Source organism: Tenrec ecaudatus, chromosome 9 (genome assembly GCF_050624435.1).
Source record: "Tenrec ecaudatus isolate mTenEca1 chromosome 9, mTenEca1.hap1, whole genome shotgun sequence".
Lineage (NCBI taxonomy): Eukaryota > Metazoa > Chordata > Mammalia > Afrosoricida > Tenrecidae > Tenrec > Tenrec ecaudatus.
The window spans coordinates 41,373,167-41,394,640 of NC_134538.1; the positions used below are offsets into that span (position 1 = coordinate 41,373,167).

Consider the following 21,474-nt stretch of genomic DNA (forward strand, 5'->3'; position numbering starts at 1 on the left):
ATTTAATAGAAGAAAGTATTCATGCATTGAGGGATGCTTGAGTAGAGGCCCAAGGTCCTTCCACCACTTTAATACTAAACCTATAAATATAGGCACATAGATCTATTTCCCCACCCTCATATATATATTTGCATATGTACATATCTTTGTCTAGACCTCTATAAATGCCCTTTGCCTCCAAGCTCTTTCCTCTACTTCCCTTGACTTTCCTCCTGCCCCACTATCATGCTCCATCTCCACCTGGGTTATAGCTATATCTCTTCGTTGCCTTACCCTTGATCATTCCTTACCAGGCCTCCCCCTCCCACCTCACCACCAATTTGGACCCTTTGTTGTTCCCTTGTCCCTGGGTTTGTTAACCCCACTTCCTTACTCCCACGTCCCCCTATCCCAAGTCCCCCCGGAACTGTCGGTCCTGTTGTTTTTCCTCCTGATACTTCATCCTGCCTATCTTATTTAGACAGACCTGTGGAGATAATAACATGCACAGAAACAGAGGAAAGACAGAGGAAAGCCAAGCAACAGTATACAACAAAACAACAACAACAAACCACTGACAAAGAACAAAACAAAAGACATCAAGAAAGAAAAGCTTGTAGTTAGTTCAAGGATTGCTTGTTGGCCTTTAGGAGTGTTCTCCAGTCCAGTCTGTTGGGGCACCATGCCCTGGCCCCAAAGTCCATTTTCAGCATTCCCTGGGGACCTTGTCGCTCCATTCCCTTGTTGTTCTGCTGCACTCCCCCAGTGCTTTGTCTCGGTGTGGTGGGATCAGTTTTGGCACAATTCCCACACTGTGTCTCCAATGCTATCCCCTGCAGGGCCATGGGTCAGTGAGGGACATCATATCTCATAGTGGGGCTGGCCATGTGGTTGTTCAGTTCTTTTGCTTCATCATTTCTCCTACCGCTTTTGCTTCTTTTGTTCTAAAGCAAGTTTCAGAGATTCTTCTGACATCTGCTTTGATCTTTTCTTTCTTTTTAATGACTTTTCCAGTTCTGTATGTGTGATGGCCTTGATGCCATCTCACAAGTTGTGTGGTCTTCTGTCATTAGTATCCAATGTGTTGAATCCATTCTTGAAATAGTCTTTGATTTAAATAGAATGGATTCAATACTATAATTTGGCTTTCCTGACTTGTTTTGATTTTGTTTAAGTTCAGTGTAAACTTCCATGAATTGTCCATATGGAAGTTCCAACCTAAATTTAGAGACTGTTTCAGGAATAAGTTTGATGTAGTTGGCCCCTGATTTTATTCAGACAGATGATATTGAGCCCTTCCATTGTCTCTTTCCACAGATGTAGTCTACTTGATTCTTGTTTATTCCATCTGGAAGAACCCGCATGCATAGCTGTCATTTATGTTGTTGAACAAAAGTAATCGCAGTGAATAAGTGATTGATCTTATAAAGTTTTATCATGTGCTCTCTGGCATAATTTCTATCATCAAGGCCTTATTTTTAAACCAGACTTGGTGGTGTAGTGGTTATGTGTTGGGGTGCAGTCCACAAGGTTAGCAGTTCAAAACCACTAGCTGTCCCAAACAGCAGCTTTAGGCCTTTCTCTTCTTGTAGAAAGAGTTATAATTTCAGAAACCCACAAGGAGAACTCTACCCTATCCTAAGGGTTACTATGAGTTGGCATTGACTAGATAGAAGTGAGTTTTGAGTTATCCTTCATCTTTGCTTGCCACATTTACATTCCAATAATCAATAATTACCAACATATCTTGATTGCAACTTGGATTAATGTCAGATTTATTAAACCCTTCAGGCATACTTCCTGGTTTCCTGGAGCCCAAACCCCAGTGCTTTCTGAATACCTGCACAGTAAGTTAAAAATTACATAGCTCTTTAACAAATGGAAGCGCACATAAATTCACCCAATCCCTTGTCTTACCTCACCATTTTTTGTGAATATGTATAAATTACCTCTCTGTTTCCCTGTAATTCTGAAAATATCTAGGTATTTAAAGAGCCTAGGAATCTTCTTGGATCCTTGCTCAGGGCTTCTCAACAAAGTTATTTTCTTTCTTTCTTAAAAAAGATAGTATATCTAGAGATTGGATTTCTGTGCACATTATGGGTAGGGACACTTTTTGGTTAATTTACAGCTCAGTAAAACCAACTGACAGACAAGTAGTCTAGTGAGGGTGATAGTGTTGTTATTGTTGGGAGGTGCCATTGAATTGGCTCCTACCCATAGTGACCCTATTCAAAACAGAATTAAATGCTGCATGGCCCTGTACTGTCCTCACAATTGATCCTACGCCTGAGCGCATTGAGACAACTACTGTGACAATACCTTTCCTTGAGGACCTTGCTCTTTTTTGCCATCCCTCCACGTCACTCAACATGATGTCCTTCTCTAGAGCCTGGTCTCTCCTGATAATATGTCCAAAATATGTAAGATGAAGTCCTGCTATCCTTGCTTCTAATGAGCACTCTGGCCTTATTTCTAAGACAGGCCCGTTTTACCTTTTTTTGGCCATAGTGCTTTCAATATTAGTTTCTAGCACCACAATTCAAGTTCATCTATTCTTCTTAGTCCTTCCTTATTCAGTGTCCAACTTCCACATGCATATGATGCAGTGGAGGGTACCATGGCTTGGGTCAGGCACCTTAGTCCTTAAAGAAACATCCTTGCTCTTCAGTACTGTAGCAAGGTTTTGTGCAGCTGATTTAACTACTGTAATACATCGCATTTATCTCTTGCTGCTGCTTCCACGAGCATTTATTGTTGTTCCAAGTAAGACAAAATCCTTGACAATTTCAACCTTTACTCCATTTATCAAGATGTCACCTCCTGGTACAGTTGTGAGGATTTTGGCCTTCTTTACACTGAGTTGCAATCCATACTGAAGGCTGCAATCCTTGATCTTCATCAGCAAGTGCTTCAGTTCCTCCTCACTTTCAGCAAGTAAACGTGTGTCATCTGCTTATCCAGGTTCTTAGTAAGCCTTCCCCCAATTGTGATGCTGCACTCTTCTTCATAAAGGTCAGCTCTCCGGATATTTGCTCAGCATGTAGATTGAACAAGTACGGTGAGAAGAGGCAACCCCGCTGCACAACTGTCCTGATTTTAAACCATGCAATATCCCCTTGACCTGTTTTCACACTGCCTCTTGATCCACGTACAAGTTCCACATGAGCCCAATGAAGTGTTTTAGAATTCCCATTGTTTTCAAGGTTTTCCGCAGCTTATTATGATCCATGAAGTCAAATGCCTTTTCATAGTCAATGGAATGCAAGTAAGCATCTTTCTGGTATTCTCTGCTTTGAGCCAAGATGACCTGACATGAGCAATGTGATCAATATAGAATAATAGTGTACTGAAAATTAAGAAGGATATCCATGCATTACATTGAATAATGTTATGTACATGCAACATGCTTAGTAAGTATGAAATAGTATTTAGGGGCAATGCAAAGCCTGGACAAGTGAAGTTATTCTATGTTTGACAGTGTCCTTTTAAAAACAAATGTCACAGGTTGATGGTCAGCTAGATAAAAATCTAGTGTCAACTGACGTGCTTTATTTGATCCAAAATATTTGAACCAGGCACTTTTATTTGATCTCAACCATAAAATAAAAGATAATCTAGACCAGTCTTGATTTTCAATTTAAAATCTTTGGAGAGTAGACATGAGCTGTGACAGTGCTAGGCTGGAGCCGAGCAGCTATGAACGAATCCACATGCCACAGCCCTTGCACTTGGCATGGCTGCCTCTGAGCGCGTGTCGCTATTGATGCTACTGGTCTGGCCCCTGTGGGCTTTGCGGTTTACAACCTCTGTCTCAAAGCACTGTGTCTAGTTTGGACCTGGGATGTAAAGGAGTTGGAACAGACCAACAATAAGAAAAGACTAAAGGGATCGATACATTTAAATTTAATGGCCTGTTTTTTAAAAATCATTTTATTAGGGGCTCATACAACTCTTATCACAATCCATACCTATACATATATCAGTTGTATAAAGCACATCTGTACATTCTTTGCCCTAATCATTTTCTTTTTTTTTTTTTTTACATTTTATTAGGGACTCATACAACTCTCATCACAATCCATACATATACATACATCAATTGTATAAAGCACATCCGTACATTCCCTGCCCCAATCATTCTCAAAGCATTTGCTCTCCACTTAAGCCCTTTGCATCAGGTCCTCTCTTTTTTCCCCTCCCTCCTGCTCCCCCCTCCCTCATGAGCCCTTGATAATTTATAGATTGTTATTTTGTCATATCTTGCCCTATATGGAGTCTCCCTTCCCCCCTTCTCTGCCGTCCATCTCCTAGGGAAGAGGTCACATGTGGATCCTTGTAATCAGTTCCCCCTTTCCAACCCACTCACCCTCCACTCTCCCAGCCTCGCCCCTCACACCCCTGGTCCTGAAGGTATCGTCCACCCTGGAGTCCCTCTGCCTCCAGCTCCCATATGCACCAGTGTACAACCTCTGCCCTATCCAGTCCTGCAAGGTAGCATTCGGATCATGGTAGTTGGGGGAAGGAAGCATCCAGGATCTAGGGGAAAGCTGTGTTCTTCATCAGACTACATCGCAGCCTGACGGACCCATCTCCTCTCCTAAACTCCTCTATGAGGGGATCTCCAGTGTAATGACCTGTTTTAGATAGAAGTAAATGTGATCAGTGGGCTTTGGCTGTGTGCCTTGTTTCCTGGCTGGAGCAACCCTGGAAATAGCTCAGGCTACGAGTGTGCTCACAAAGCCCTGGCTCCTGCTTCTGCTCCCACTGTCAGCTCTGCAGGCCGAGGGTCCCTGTGCATGGCAGGGAGAGAAGGAGGGCTGGCTTCCCTTGGGCACCACATGGGCCCACGCATGGAAGACGCCCGGGCTTCTCCAGGGGCTGCCCAAGGAGCTGGGTAGCATGAGCTGCACCTGTGGGGCAGTTAGCAAGCCAACAGGAGAGACAAAGGCACCAGCAAGTGACATCGTTCCCGGTGGCCATTCTGGATATGTTCCAAGTCAAAGCTTCTTAAGCTGTGGGCTGCAACCCCATCTGGGGATCCCCTAACTGGATGCGGGGTTGTGAACAATTTGGCGAGAGTAAAAGGCTTCTGAATATGCCACGACCAAAAATTAATTCAAAATCAAACTTGTAATGAAGGTGAGGGGTTTCTGGCAGTGCGTGGCAGCCAGCGTTGCAAATTTCTCGGGTGAGAAGCAGTTAAGAGTGAGGAAAGTGTGCGAGTAATCAGGCACGTTTTCTGGTGAAGCTGGGAACAGCTCACACCATTTGGGATATGTTTATGGGGCCCTGGCGGTGCAGCTACGCTGTAGGAGAATGATGTGCTGTTTGCTTTTGTAAATATGGTTGTCTGGAAAGCCCTGTGGGGAAGTGCTAGGCTATTCTCTGGGGTCTCTATGAGCCGATCAATTTTTTAAACAGTTTTATTGGCAAATAATTAAAAAATCACACAATTCAATAATTTACTCATATCAAGAAGAGTTGTACAATCATCACTACAGTCAGTTCTAGAACATTTTCTTCATTTAAAAATCATTTTATTTGGGGCCCATACAGCTCATCATAATCCATACATCCATTGTTTAAAGCACATTTGTACATTCGGTGACCTCATCATTCTCAAAATATTTGCTCTCCACTTAAGCCCCTGGCATCAGCTCCTAATTTTTCCTCCTCCCTCCCAGCTCCCCACTCCCTCATGAACCCTTGATAATTTATTATTTTGTCATATCTTACATTGTCCAACATCGCCCTTCACCCATTTTTCTGTTTTCTATCCCCCAGGGAGGAGGTTATATGTAGATCCTTGTAATCAGTTCCCCCTTTCTATCCCACCTTCGCTCCACCCTCCTGGTATCGCCACTCTCACCACTGATCCTGAGGGGTCCAGAGTGCCCTGGATTCCCTGTGTTTTCAGTTGCTATCTGTACCAGTGTACATGCTCTGGTCTGGCCGGATTTGTAAGGTAGAACTGGGATCATGATAGTTTGGGGGGAGGTGCATTGTCTTCATTCTGGCACTCACCGTTATTAGCTTTCCATTTCCACCCAACCTTCCCTGCCACAGCCTCCAACTGATGGCAATGGGTCTGGATTTCTACACGCACTTTCGCTTTCCCGGGAATGCTCCTCCAGTCAAGTGCGAAGAAACAAACTTTTGCTGCACTCTTTTTTTCTAGGGACACTGACCAAGCGCATATCTTCACTGACAACAAGTGGTAAAATCCCCAAAAACAGAGAACACAATAAAATAAGATCACTCACACTCCTACCGCACAGGGCTCACCACTGTGATTTCAAGGGAGTGTTAGCTGATGAAGCTGCTCCCTCGCTCTCCTGTCTCCTCTCCTCCTTCCTCCCCGCAGCCTTTCTTCTTGGCAGGGGGAGGATTGGGTGAACTGAAACTGAGAAGTCACTTGGGAAGATATGACTGAAAGATGGCTGAAAAGAAGGAGCTTTTGTAATGAAGATGTGGAGTAAGAAGAAAACAAATTAAACCGCAGCAGCACAGGAGAAGTTAGGTACACGAAAAGCTTCAAGGTTGCCTGGAGGGGTCTGCCCTGGGGGCGCCCCACTGGCCTGCAGAAAGCTTGGGCGGAGGGCAGGAAGAACAAGGACCACCGTGGAAGGCCCCTTTCTGGGGAAAGAGACATTAGCTAGGAAATGCAAAGCACCTGGCCATCCCCTCACAGAGAGGTCCCAGGGAAGACATGAGCCAGTACAGCACGGATGAAATACAAACTTTCCTCTGTCTCTTTAATGCTTCCTTCCTCCCACTATCATGACCTCAATTCTACTTTACAAATCAGATTAGACCAGAGAATGCACACTGCTACAGATACGAGCCTGAAACACAGGGAATCCAGGACAGATAAACCCCTCAGGACAAACAAGGAGAGCAGAGATACCAAGAGGATTAGGGGAGGGTGGGGGGAGAAAGGGGGAATTGATCACAAGGATCAATCTAGAACCCCCTCCCAGGGGGATGAATAACAGAAAAGTAGATGAGGGGCTATGGAGGACAATGTAAGATATGAAAATAATAATCCGTAACTTATCAAGGGTTCGTGAGGGAGTGTGGGTCGGGTAGGGAGAGGGAATAAATGGGGGGGATTGATATCAGGGGCTCAAGTGGGAAGAGAATGCTTTGAAAATGATGATGGTGGCATATATGCAAATGTGTTTGACACGCTGGATGAATGTATGGATTGTGATAAGAGATCTAAGAGCCCCCTATAAAAGTATTTAAAAAAAAGAAGAGGGAGAAATAAAAGGGGAGAGAATGCAAATTGAATTGACTGGGTTTACAAAAACTCCTATATGGTTAATTGTACTTTCCATTTTGGTTTGGCAGTGGAAGGAAAGGAATTGTAAATCAATATGAACAATATGTAAATGTGTTTGTAATAATACACCTGTGAGTGTCAAATGATGCCCCTGGTCTGAGGGCATAGTGCTCTATAAGGGGTAAGTGATAAAAGCAAAACAATTCACTGCTAGGCTAAACACTAACTTGTTGGTATGGTTTGTTAATTATTTCTGGAGGTGACTTAGGATGAATGACAATAAAAGTTTGGGAGAATAAGTTTTTGATTGACCCCAAAATGATTTTGCTGCAAAATTCAAATGTGGTGAGCATAATGTGGAGTTTATCCTCCTCTAGAGAACTCTAGGTTTTCCTATCCCATTTGCATCAATAGCAAGATAATTTATCTTGATTACAGGGAGTACTGAAGGGAGTAATTGTCATGTGCTGCTTATTATAGTGCTTCTAAGTAAATCAAAAACTCCAAAGATACAGAGGTTTGAAAGTCAGCCATAGGGCATGCACACTTGCATGTGTTTCGATGATCAATAGTAAATGATCCATGGACTAGAAATGCTTTCTTAGAGTGACCGTAATTGTTTTTATTCCTCTCTTTTCCAGCTCATTTACAATCAGCTTTTAAAAACAAGTCTGAACCTGGGCGCCTTTTCCCCAAAAAGAGGCTCTGGATCCTGACACTGGGCCCAAGGTACCAGGAATCCCTTTGGGAATGAGTCCAGTCTCACAGGTGACCCCATGGTGGCCTCTACATCCAGCTCTCAGGTGCAAACACACACACCTTGCATAGGGTTTGTTTGTTTTATAATTGGAATTCATTGCCAGCATTCAAAAACCAGGAGCTATCACATGAATGAACAGATCTCTCAGGTCTTTTTTAAAAATCAGAAAGCTGGTCACATTGGGTCTTCACTGCCATGTATAGGTAGGAGGGGATAAGAAGCAGAAATGGAGGACAGGTGCCCTCTCTTTCAGTTTGGAGGGCCGGGTCTCTCCCTTAGGTGAAGCACGCATGCACACGTCCTCGCCCCCTGTCCAGTTCCACAGCTTGCTCTCTTTCGGCAGGCGCTCTCCTTGGGTCCCAGCACTTCTCGCTGGGGTTCTGGGCCTCCTCTTAACCAGCCATTTTCCCACGTGGTTTTTCAAACTCCTCCAAAGCGGCCATTTTCAGTTGTGAACTCTCCCCGCACACCATGAGGCCTTCCATACTTTCTAGAGATAGCATGTGTATCTGCATGTAGCACATTCAGATTGTAGTGTATTACCTGAAACTTCCCTTTCCCTCCTAAAAGTTACTTAGATTTACAAAAATGCTTCTGCCCCGTGAATTCTTTCAGCATTGAGAAGCAGGAACAGGGGGAACCCCTCTGAGAAACCTACACCATGACCCTCTCTCCTAAATGGGGTGGGCTCCACAGGCATATTGGTCCCCTCCCTTCTGTCTCATCTCTTCTATCTTCCAGGACACGTAGCATTTCAACTTAGGACCTTTACTCTATCCTCCATCATTTTAGTTCCTTGCACTTCCATCTGTCACTATGCTCAGAAAAAATGAAGGCTTCTCTTCATGATCCAGTCATCTGAGAAAGGGCGAGGTTGTCACAAACTTCATCACTGTCATCAGAAACCTCATCCTCATCTAGCCTTGTCTCCCAACCTGCGGCCCTTCCTAAATTCGCTGATGTGCTTTTTGACAGACCATCTACTGAACAACTTCGTATCTTCATCAGCTCTGTTCAACAGGTAGAGAACTTGGAGGGCTTGGGTTAGGATGTCTGCTTTCTGAAGCACTGCCTCTTCTTTTGTGTCCCTCTGGCTGAGAAGAAAGGCTAGAATAAGATGCGGGTAGGTAGTGTGCAGTTACTAAAAGCAGGAACATTCACAGGGACTCTAGTCCTCTGACTCAACCCTCCCAAGAGATCAAACGCAGCCCTCTGGAGGGTCATGAGGCCTGCTGCACATGAGACGATGCATTGTCTAAGTTTATAGACATGGTATTTACCTTCTTAAGACTCTGTTTCCTGATCTGTTTGGGTGGGTAAAGCTTTCAGGAAGGCCGAAAGAATGTGTGGTAGAGACCAAGGTGTCTAATACTTCCACCATATGAACAAGCAACTGGATCACTCTCTAGTTCTCTGTTCCAACTTTCTCTGCACTGTCTAGTGGAAAGGAGTAGCCTGGAGTCCCGTTCGAGGAATCTTCATATGGCTTGAGGGTTCAAGAAGGACCATAGGCCTAGATGCAAAACTGTTCCAAGTAGCAACCTGTGTACCCATTTCCTTCAGTGACATTGGGGAAACTTTACTGCACTCAGTCCAGGAGCAGTAGTAAGAGGTGGTACCGAGAAAGCACCTGCTGTGTAGGCTTACAGTTGATGCATCTGCTGTGTTGGATACCTCTGGCTCCCCTTTGGATCCAAGCATCACTCCCACAAACCTTTCTAGAGGCTTTGACCTGTGTCACATGATAATACCTTTTTTGGAAAAACTCCTCTTCAATGAAGGCTTACGAGAGACACAGGGGGTGGTGACATTGTCTGGGGCTTGTAAGGCTCTGCGGTGCCCTGGTGACCCTGCTCAATTGCCCCTTCTTCCTCCACCAATCCAGGATTCTCATTCAGACTCATTTGGTTTGGCTCCCTTCCAAACCTCATTTCCTTTAGCAGAGCACATTGCCTCGCCTCCTTTGTCTGGTCATGAATCGTATTTGACAGGGGTCCGCAGTCATGCTTTCACTTTTGGTGTCCAAGATCTGGGAGCCAATTCAATGTCTTCCTGTCTTTCTTTGGCACCACACTACAGAAAGGATATGGGTGCGGTTATGGTCATTGTGCTAATTTCAATGTAGTAGTGGGTATAAATGATATCGCACTAAATTTGCAGCAACTGTAATGTGACTCGAAAACACCTGTGGTTTCTATTGATGGCAAAGTCACAGAGACAACTTCATTTCAGTTAGACGTTAGAGAACATCATGACCATTTTCTTCAGCACAGTGAATTATTTAACACGGCATTTCTAGCCATGGTCTTTGTTATTCCCACCAAACCTCTTCCTGATGGGTCTCAGTCAGGGTAGAGACCAAGGGACCATGTGTGGGGAGATGCTGATAGGATTCAGTTATGAGTGACTGCTGATTGTGACTGCCATCTTGTTGGGTATAAAATGAACCATCTCAGAATAAGAAGGTGTTGGGGGAGGATCTTATTAACCTCTGTCCATTGAAAAGAGCCAGAAACGAGTCCTTTGGACCTTGAGATCCCTGTGTATTGAAACTCCTTGATCCAGGAGGGGCAGTCAATGAGTGACAGAGGAATGATGCAGCAGAATCAAGAGTCAAAGAATGAGACATGGCAGTGGACTTCCCAGCCCATGGAGGAAATCAAGCTGAGTGCCATTGGTTGCCTAGTGGAATGAGATTTCGCCAAGCATATAATTAGAGGAGCTAGGTTTGCTGATTCTCAGAGCTAGAGCTGAGTGGCTTTGAACTGAGGCTTGCAGTGGAGTGGCATGCCCTTTTGCATTTATTGTCATCCCTGAAGAACTTTGTCACATTGCATGAGCAGGGTAGAGGCTAAGGGACCCTGTAGCTGAGAGACCAAAGACCAGAGAGAGGCCTGCCTGCAGGCAGTCCCTGCTAAATAATTGTATCCTGAGCATTTGTAGCCTATTAACAACTCCCATAATCTTGAATGTTGTCTGTGAGCTCTGTGTGGCCATGACAGGGAATGACCAGCACAGAGGCTAGAGAGTGCTGTGGGAGGGATGGCTGGTATTCGAAATGACAAGGACAGTTGGAGGGCGGAGGCATGTCAGACCCCGGCCTCCTAGAAGCCGGCTTATAGCAGGTGATGCGGATGGCGGTGATTCTCCATCCCCTCTGTGAAGCCACCAGAGAGGGATGAAACGTTCTACTTCCATAAAGATGTACAGTCTCAGAAATGAACAGGGCCAGTTCTACTTTGTCCCACAGCATTGCCTTCAGTCGGAATTGACAGGATGGCAGTGAGTTGTGAAGCCAGAGGGGTCTTGGTGGTGTAGTGGGTTATATTTTGGGCTGCTAAGCACAAGATCAGCAGTTCAAACCCACCAGTTAGTCCAAGGGAAAATCATGAGGCTTTTTACTCCTATGAAGATTTATAGCCTTGAAGTACAGAGAGCTGAATGAAGGTCGAACATGATAGTGAGACAGGAGGAAAGTAAAAGGAAATAGAGGAAAGAACTAGCAGGCAAAAGATATTTATAGAGGTATAAACATAGGCATGTACATGTATAAATTTATTAATATATAACGACAGGGGTATAGGTCTATGTACATATATTTATAGGTTAGGTATTAGTTGTCCTTCAATGCAAGAACACTTTGTCCTAATCACCTGGCATTCTGTGATGCTCACCTTTCCAACATGATTGATGAAGACAAAATGGGGGTATGAGCTAATGTGGTGAAGAAAGTTATGGTGCCTGGCTATTACAAGATATAGCATTGGGGTCGTAGAGACTTGAACTTAAACAAGCGGCCATCTATCAGGGAATCAACAAAGCCACATGGAAGAAACACATCAGCCTGTTTGATCACAAGGTATTGATGGGATTAGGTATCAGGCATCAGAAGACCCCAAATAAACAACCATTTCTATGTGAATGAGGGGAGTTGGACTGGAGATTCAAAGCCCATCTGTAGACAATTGGACATCCCCTCACAGAAGGGTCACATGGAAGGGATGAGCCAGCCAGGATGCAGTACAGCACCAGCAAAATATACAACATGCCTCTAATTCTTTAATGCTTCCTCCCCCCACTATCATGACCCCAGATCTACCTTACAAATCTGGCTAGACCAGAGAATGTACACCGGTACAGATAAGAGCTCCGAATACATAGAATCCAGGACAGATAAATCGCTCAGGTCAAAAAATAAAAGTAGCGATACAATGAGGGCAGGGGGAAGCTGGGAGAGAAGGGGAGAAAGGAGGAATTGATCACAATGATGGACATACAACAACTGCCCCCTGCCCCGCCCAGCAGGATGAACAACAGAAACATGGGTGAAGGGAGACAGTGGATGGTATAAAATATGAACATGAAAATAATTTGTAAGTTATCAAGGATTCAAGAGGGTGGGAGGGATCGGGGGAGGAAGCAGTCAAAAAAGGAGTTGATACCAAGGGCTCAAGTAGAAAGAAAATGTTTGGAAATGATGATGGGAACCTATGTACAAATGTGCTTGACACAATTGATGCATGGAATGTTATAAGAGCTGTAAGAGCCCTCAATAAAATGATTTATTAAAATTTAAGAAAATAATAAAAATAAAAGATTTACAGCCTCAGAAATAGGGAGACGTTCTACAGGGTTGCTATGGTTGGGATCAACTTGATGGCAATGAGTTCAGACTTGAGTTGTGAAGCCAGAGAACTGACACATCACTTCTTAAAAATTCCCATGGAAGGTTACAGACTCAATGGCTTCTTTCCATGAAAGCCATTCTCGGTGGGGTCTTTGAATTCCAGCTTACCCTCCTTAGTCAGGCTCTACCACCTTCCCATTCCATCTCTTGCCACCCTTCCTCATGGCCTCTGCCCCAGCAGAGTCCTTCTGGCAGTGCCTCCTTGGACATGTCAAACTCTTGCTATGTCAAAGTCTTTATACCTCTTTCCCTAGTGCGTAGAATGTTCATCCCACTCTTTACATCTCAGTTCAAGTGCCACTTCTTCACAATGACCTTTTCTGATGTTTCAGGCTAGATCAGATCTTTCCTGTTATTCTTGCTGTGAAATATAGTTCCTTGATTTGATAATACTTAGCAAAATTTTTAATTAGTCACCAAACAAATAAAAACACAATCACACATCTACCCACACAAACTTTCAGCATCATGGGTATAGGTCCGCATCTGGTTTGTTCTTCACTGTAAACCCAGAACATGGCCGTGTTTGTCACCCAGGAGAAGACCAGTAAATTAATGATTATAAAATGAATGACTCACAGGCTGACAGATCGTCTAATTCATCTTTGTTTGTCAGTGTTTAACGCCATGCTTGGTAGATAGGCAGTGCTCATCTAATGGGAACCGAATGAATTCAAGGCTACCTGATGGGGTAGAAGTTTTTCAGAAGACAGTGATGGAGCTATCAGGGCCTAGCCTAGCCCTGGACCATCTCCCAGAGTTCAACTGCTTAATTCCCTCAATGTTTCTTTTTCTTTAAAAAATTCTGTCCGGGGGGACTTGGGGTGGGGGGGTAGGGGGGTAAGGAAGTGGTGTTAACAAACCCAGGGACAAGGGAAAAACATGGGACCCCAAATGGTAGAGAAGGGGGAGTGGCAGGCATGGTGGGAAATGATCAAGGGTAAGGTTGCTTAGAGAAGAGGTATACTCTAGCCCAGGTGGCAATGAAGCATGGTAGTAGGGCAGGAGGAAAGTCAAGGGAGATGGAGGAAAGAGCTAGGAGTCAAAGGGCATTCATGGAGGTCTAGACAAAGACATGTACATGCAAATATATATAGGAAGATGGGGAAATAGATCTATGTGTCTATATTTATAGGTCAAGTATTAAGGTGGCGGAAGGACCTTGGGCCTCTACTCAAACACTCCCTCAATGCATGAATACCTTCTTTTATTAAATTGGAATTCTATGATGCTCACTCTCCCGACACAACGGCTGGAGCCAAAGTGTGTGAACAAGTAAATGTGGTGAAGAAAGCTGATGGTGCCCGGCTATCAAAAGAGATAGTGACTGGGGTCTTAAAGGCTTGAAGATAAACAAGCGGCCATCTAGCTCAGAAGCAACAAAGTCCACATGGAAGAACACACCAGCCTGTGTGATCGAGTGGTCCCAAAGGGATCAGTTACCAGGCATCAAAGAACAAAAAATCATATCATTGACTGCACACCTCCATGATAGGATCGCTGAAGACAAATGGGTGCATAAGCAAATGTGGTGAAGAAAGCTGATGGTGCCCGGCTATCAAAAGAGATAGTGTCTGGGGTCTTAAAGGCTTGAAGGTGAACAAGCGGCCATCTAGCTCAGAAGCAAAAAAGCCCACATGGAAGAAGCACACCGGCCAGTGCTATCACAAGGTGCCAAGGGACCAGGTATAAGGCATCATGCAAAAAAAAACCAACAACGATATAAGTGTGTGTATATATGTGTATATGTATATGTATATATATACACCATATTAAATGAAGGGGGAAGTGCAGAGTGGAGACCCAAGGCCCAAGTGTCGGCCAATGGAGATCCCCTCATAGAGGGGTTTAGGAGAGGAGATGGGTTAATTAGGGTGCGAGGTAGTACCGATGAAGAACACAGCTTTCCCCCAGATCCTGGATGCTTCCTCCCCCCAACTACCATGATCCGAATTCTACCTTGCAGGACTGGATAGGGCAGAGGCTGTACACTGGTCCATATGAGGGCTGGAGGTACAGGGAATCCAGGGTGGATGATACCTTCAGGACCAAGGGTGTGAGGGGCGATGCTGGGAGAGTGGAGGGTGAGTGGGTTGGAAGGGGGGAACTGATTACAAGGATCCACATGTGACCTCTTCCCTGGGAGAGGGACAGCAGAGAAGGGGGGAAGGGAGACTCCGGATAGGGCAAGATATGACAAAATAACGAGGTATAAATTACCAAGGGCACATGAGGGAGTGGGGAAAGGGGAGGGAGGGGAAAAAAAAGAGGACCTGATGCAAGGGGCTTAAGTGGAGAGCAAATGCTTTGAGAATGATTGGGGCAGGGTATGTATGGATGTGCTTTATACAATTGATGTATGTATATGTATGGATGGTGATAAGAGTTGTATGGGTCCCTAATAAAATGTACAAAAAGAAAAGAGGAGAAAAAAATGATTAGGGCAGGGACTGTACAGATGTGCTTTATACAATCGATGTATGTATATGTATGAACTGTGATAAGAATTGTATGAGCCCCTAATAAATTGTTAAATTAAAAAAAATTCTGTCTCCTTTTCTATCTGTTGAAGGTGCCTGATTTAGGGGGAAGATTTGAGTGTCTGTTAGTTGTAAGAAAACATTCTTGGAGCCATCTTGGCAACAGAGACATCTCTCAGTGGGTTTGGTGTCTTTAGGAACTGCAGCTGGGCTGCCATGCAGGGCCCTTTGGACAATGCACCACTTCCTTATCGTTTTTTATTCTCCAGTCATCGTGCCATTGGCACATCTTTGCTGTGTCATTCAGTAAGAATCACTTACTGCTCTCTGGGTGGGGCAAAGAGCCCTGACCTGCTCAGTACATGGTCAGTAATTTGCACCCACCAGGTGCTCTGTGGGAGAAAAATGAGGCTGTCTGTTCATGGAAAGATGTAAAGTCTTGGAAATCCCAAAGGGGCAGTTCTACTCGGACCTACAGAGTCGCTATGAGTTAGAATCGACTCCATGGTGATGAGTTTGTTAGTGTGTCTTACAGTTGTTGGCAGATGACACTCGGCTCTTAATGGAAAGTGTGATTTGAGTCCATCCAGAGACTCCTGGGGAGAAAGGGCTGGTGATCTACTTTTAAAAGAAGCTGCCAAAGCAAACCTTGTGGAGCACAGGTCTACTTCGACACACAATGGAGCCACCGGGACTTGAGGTTGACTTGGTAGCTTTTGTCTTGGACAATGAGACTGGGAGGCGAGGTGTTAGCGAGTTTCATTGAGAACCTAGGAGACTGTCAGGGTAAAGAGGTAGATGAAAGATCTAATTCACCTCCTCCATGATAACATCTTTCTGCCCGGAACAGGAGTTTGTTCTGCTGCTTGCTAGTGGCATGAACATGATTGAGTCTTGACTTTTCCCTGCCAAGAAAAAAGTCACGGTAGTGAAATTAAGACAGAAATCTAATATTCATGAAGTACTGGTTACCCACAGATAGGACAGTGTCTTCAAGTATATGGTGTCAGATTTGCAAAGGGTTGTGATAAATATGTATGTTTATGTGCCCAAACAGCATAAAGTCTACTTACTGAATAATTGCACCCGAAGATCAGAAATAGAGCCTGCCACAAGAGCCTGCCACAGCCCATTTGTCATCAGGCATGGAGCTTGGGAGAGCTGTGATTACTCAACATAATTACACATGGCATGCAGCATTCATGAAACCCAGCAGACATCCTTGCCAACTAGGGATAGGGAAGGGCTTTGCTTTGAAGTATGGCAAATCCCCCAATTATTATTTCACTTTTTGTAGTTCAAGTTTGGGCCACTTTTCATAGGTGCTAATTAAGGTGTTCAGAGTACCTTCTGAGGGCTGATTGGGAGTACTGCTGGAATGAAAAGCTTTCCACCCAAATGGCAAATGAACTAAATATTGTTCAATAAAACATTGCAATCTGGGAGTCGGTCAACACTCACACTTAGCTAGCTTTGAGCTTCTCATCTTCCTTAGGTCTTTTGCACCAAGCAAATACTCACATCTTGAACAAATCTAGACTCAGATACTTTCCCCTAGTGAAACCAAAGGTATTCTACCAGTCTGTTCCATTAATTAAAATTAAATCTTCGATGACTGATGGGGAATTTAATCCACAAACATTGGATGAATTTCCTCTGCAGATACCTGTGTGTGATGTTTTTTAAAGCAGCCATCTCATCTGTTCTCAAACACTTTCCTTTGTGTGCTTTTGGCCAAGGGCAAGGAGATTCGTAGTTCCATTCTGAGCCCCACAAACCAATCTGGAAACTGGTGATGTTTAGATTCTTTCACTATTGCTGAAAGGGAGCTCGTTAAATTTGCAGAAATTGAAGGTGAAAACACTTCTCTATCCCCCAAGCCCTGCTACCTACAGTCCAGCAGGGAACTGAAGTGGTCAGGGCATTCCAATTTAATCCCTTCTCACAGACTCCAGCATCTCTCTCCCTTCTATCCTCCACAGAGCTGCCAGATGGAATTCTTTCTTTTTTAAAAAGCCTTTTTAAATCGCTTCTCAGCCTTTTGGCTAAGATCAAGTGTAGTATCTGTTCTTATCTGTTTAATATCTGATACGTCCTCTATCTGAGGACAATAGATTAAATGGATTTTTGGAGCAGGGAGTTGGAATAGGAGCTTGCTCCGTCCACTCCACGCATCGACCTGGCATTGCAGTACTTTCAGGAACGGTACACCCCTTCGGGGGATTTTAAAAAAGAAAGCTTTTGCTGTGTCATTTTCCCTGCTTAAAATAAAATCCTTCCAAGAGTCTGAATTCCAAAAGTTAGCAACCCTTTCTTTATGTTCCTCTGGAAAATCCCAGTGCTTTCCTCTATAGAAACAGGCCCAGGACCTTGAACTTTCATGGTTCTGCTAAGATCCCCTGACTGCCAGAAGTGGATGGCCACTGCCTCTGTCCAGTCCTAGAGGGTCCGCCCCATGGATGGAGCCCTGCTATGGAATTCATCCCTTATTTATTGCAGTACCTTCCATTCAAAGACCCCCAGAGACAACCACCATGGAAACTGGGTTGTTGTCGGCTGCCTTCAGGTTGCCCGGCTCTGGTGACCTTGGGTACAAGAAAGAAATGCTGCTCAGTCTGTTATCATGTCCAGGTCATTGCTGTAGTTCTTTCGCTAATTCCCCTCACAGGGGGTCTCCCCCTCTCAACACTGCCTCTGCTTCATCAGATGTGATATCTGATCCATCCAGCAATGGATACATCTTAAAGGGTACTGGCTGTGCTCTGTGGGGGGTCCTCCTACAGCTCTCCCTCCAGGTTCCCGCATATGCTTCCTCTTCTCATCTCTGGACTCTCTGACCGCCATCCTACCATCTGTTCTTACTTATGTTGGCTTATATCGGGTCCTCACAGGAACAGATAACCTCAACTTTCTCCTGAGGAGTGGCAGGTGGGTTTGACCCAGCGACTAATGCTTATGTCCCTTCAATTCTCCTTGAGAACCTTATCTACTTCCTGTCTGATTCCAGGTTGTACCAGCATGGATGGAAGTGATCAGGGTTTCAGGGAGGAGAAGCCCCTGGATTGAGGTCTTGCTGCCAGGAAGCAGGGATGCTGGGGCTGGAGTCTCAGTCTCTCGATTCTTAGTTCTGTGACCTTTTCTTTGACCCTCTGATTTAGAGTGGGGTCAGCTTACCTAGAAATCAAGATGGTTTCTAGATCAGTTTTTTCAAACCATGGTGTCATGAATTGATTTAGAAGGTCTTGAGCCATGGTAAAAAGAAAACAGGACAGAAACTATTTGCAGTTGCCCCACACAATAATGATAAGTATTGTTTCATTATACATTGGCTTTAGTGGCGTGATTTGCGTAGGGCTGAATATAAAATGCCACAGTCAAATAAATTTGAAAGCAATTAAAAATCATTTTATTGGGGGCTCATACAACTCTTATCACAGTCCACACATACCTCAATTGTGTCAAGCACATTTGTACATTTGTTGCCCTCATCATTCTCAAAATATTTGCTCTCTACTTAAACCCTTGGTATCAGTTCCTCATTTCCCCCCTTCCCTCACCGCTCCCCCCTCTCTCATAAACCCTTGATAATTTATAAATTATTATTATTTTGTCATGTCTTACACTGTCCAATGTCTCCCTTCACCCACTTTTCTGGTGTCTGTCCCCCAGGGAGGAGGTTATATGTAGATCCTTGTTATCGGCTCCCCCTTTCCACACCTGCCTCCCAGTATCGCCACTCTCAGCCCCGGTCCTGAAGGGATCATCTGTCCTGGGAAGCAATTGTTATAAAGAGAGCAGTGAACCCTCTCAGGATCCGGGTTGGAAATGAGCTTGAGCCTTCACAGGGGCTGGCCCAAGGTAGTCGAAAACATCTCAACCCGTGGGTCACGAAAATTTGGCAACAATATAAAGTTTCTGAATGCACCATGACCCAAACTTAATCCAAAATCAAACACGTAATGGGTCTGAGCTGTTTTAGGCAGTGCTAATCCATGTTGTATTGCGGGCTACACTGCAGCCCTGGTTCTGAGCACACAGCACGTTCACTTTGCACGTGTTGTGCCCTCGCGCCAGGCAATGCCACCAAGCGCTGCTACAGGCACCTCGACTCAGAGTCGAGACAGTTTTGTGTTGTGTATTGCAAGGTTTCTTGCAGAGACATAATAGTTTAATAACAGACAGACAGACTTTTAATATTTTTCTACTGTCACTCCTCAGCATATACATATCATATGAGTAGAGTGTATCCCTGGATTGCATCGTGTTGGAATGCAGCATCCTCTTTGTATGCATTTCTCAAAAATCACTTTGACAGAGGAGGCCTCACTTCAGCTGGGGTCAGATGTGCAAGATTGGGCGAGTGGGAGATGACCTTTAATTGCTGACAAACAAAATTATGCTAAGGTCACCCGAAATGAACAGACACTCCTACCAGAAAGATAAGTGATGCTGAGGGGAAAGTCAAGTCAAGACAGGGGAAGGGGACTATGCACATTTTGGAGTAAGCAAGTGCATTTCTGTTGGTAGAAAGCATTAGCAATATTTAGCTATATCTTAAGATAAAATATTTTTATTATGGGTAAGTGGCTAAATTTAGACAGAAGATGGAAAAATACTGATGATACGGCAGCTAAGTCTTCACTAGTGGGTCGAGTGCACCCAAATTAAGAAGAGAAAGGAAACAGGTAGCAGCCTTTTTGCAATATGAATTTACTTCTAATGATAGTGATGGTGTGGAGAAGCCTCTTTGTTTAATTTGTAGTGAAATTTTAGCTGTGGAGAGCATGAAACCAGCAAAATGAAAATTACCTTTTAATAGCAATTATGCAGCACACTACAATAAACCAAAGGAATATTTAAAATGCCTTAAAAATTAAAGAAAAATAATGTGTCAAAATTTTGTTAATGTTAATGGAAACTATTTACTTTCATAATGGAACTTCTTATTTAATTTCTATTTTAAAAAACCTATATGATAGAAGAAAATATTGTGTTACCTGCTGCAATTAAAATGTCAGAAATAGTTCATGGGAAAATGTATGGGAAGAAATTAATGAAATTCCTTTATTGAATGATACTATTTCCAAAAGGATTTCTGAAATTAGTGATGACCAATTGTGTCAGCTTCTTATCAGGTTTAAGGGAAGCCAAAATTTGCAATTCAGTGAGATGAAACAACTAATATAGCACAGCTATTACTTTATGTAAGATATGTCTCTGAAGAAAGCATACACGAAGAATTACTGTCTGGCTGCCCTTTGAAAGGGCACACAAGAAAAGAATATATATAAATATATCTTAAAGTCGAGGAATTTTCCACAAATAAAGGGTTTACATTGGAAAACTTGCATGGGAGTCTGTACAGTGCTGAAGCACGATGCGTGAGAATGTTGGACTTGTAGCAACAGTTAAAGGTCATGGCAATGAACATACTTTTACTCACCACATAATCCAACAGGAGGCATTTGAAATAAAAATTAATCACCAGACTTAGATGTTGTACTTCAAGCTACTATCAAGATTATTAACTTCATTAAGTATCCTTAACAGTTGTTTGTTTTTAAACTTATGCAAAGCCATGGACTCCAATTACGAGTCTTCTTACTGCATGTAGAAGTAAGGTGGCTCTCAAGAGGGCAAAGGTTAAACAGATTAGAGAAGCTAATTATATTTTTGATGGAGCATAAATAAGAATTTGTTAATTTTTATAATGAATTATGACTTTCCAAACTATATTATCTGTTAATTATTTTTGAAAAACTCAATGACATGTTTCTTTGAAGAAAAAAGTATAGCATGTTTATGTTAAAGGATAAAAATTGAAAATTTGACTAAAAGAGTTAGCATTTAGAAGAATAAGGTGGAAAATAGTCCTTCAGAAATGTTTACAGCTACAGATTATTTTAAAATTGAAAATAACCTTCCCAAATATTTAATTGTAAGAGTTAAATTGATCATTAGAAGTCCCTGGAGATACAGTTTCAGAATACTTGACTTCAAATTTTGATTCTAAAAAAATAAATTGGGTTCATTAACCATACTCAGTTGAAATAATAAAACAATGCCAATCATCGGTCATTAAAAGTTCATGAAGAATTTGCCAAATTATTAAGAGACACGGGTTTAAAACTGGAGTTCCCTAAAAGAATTGTTAAATAAATTCTGGCTTGTGACTATAACAGAATTTCTAACAATTTTTGAAATAGCCCTAAACATACTTCTGCAATTTTGTACTACATATTTATATGTTGTTCTCAGCATTGATGATAATAAAATAAAA

At 43.3% G+C, this 21,474-nt stretch overlaps 1 non-coding gene across 1 annotated transcript; it reads left to right on the forward strand.

Moving 5' to 3' along the window:
* Positions 1 to 17,219: 17,219 nt before the first annotated feature.
* LOC142457417 (U2 spliceosomal RNA) lies at positions 17,220 to 17,410 on the forward strand. Its single transcript, XR_012786164.1, has one exon. It is a non-coding gene; the product is annotated as a U2 spliceosomal RNA (small nuclear RNA).
* Positions 17,411 to 21,474: the final 4,064 nt, after the last annotated feature.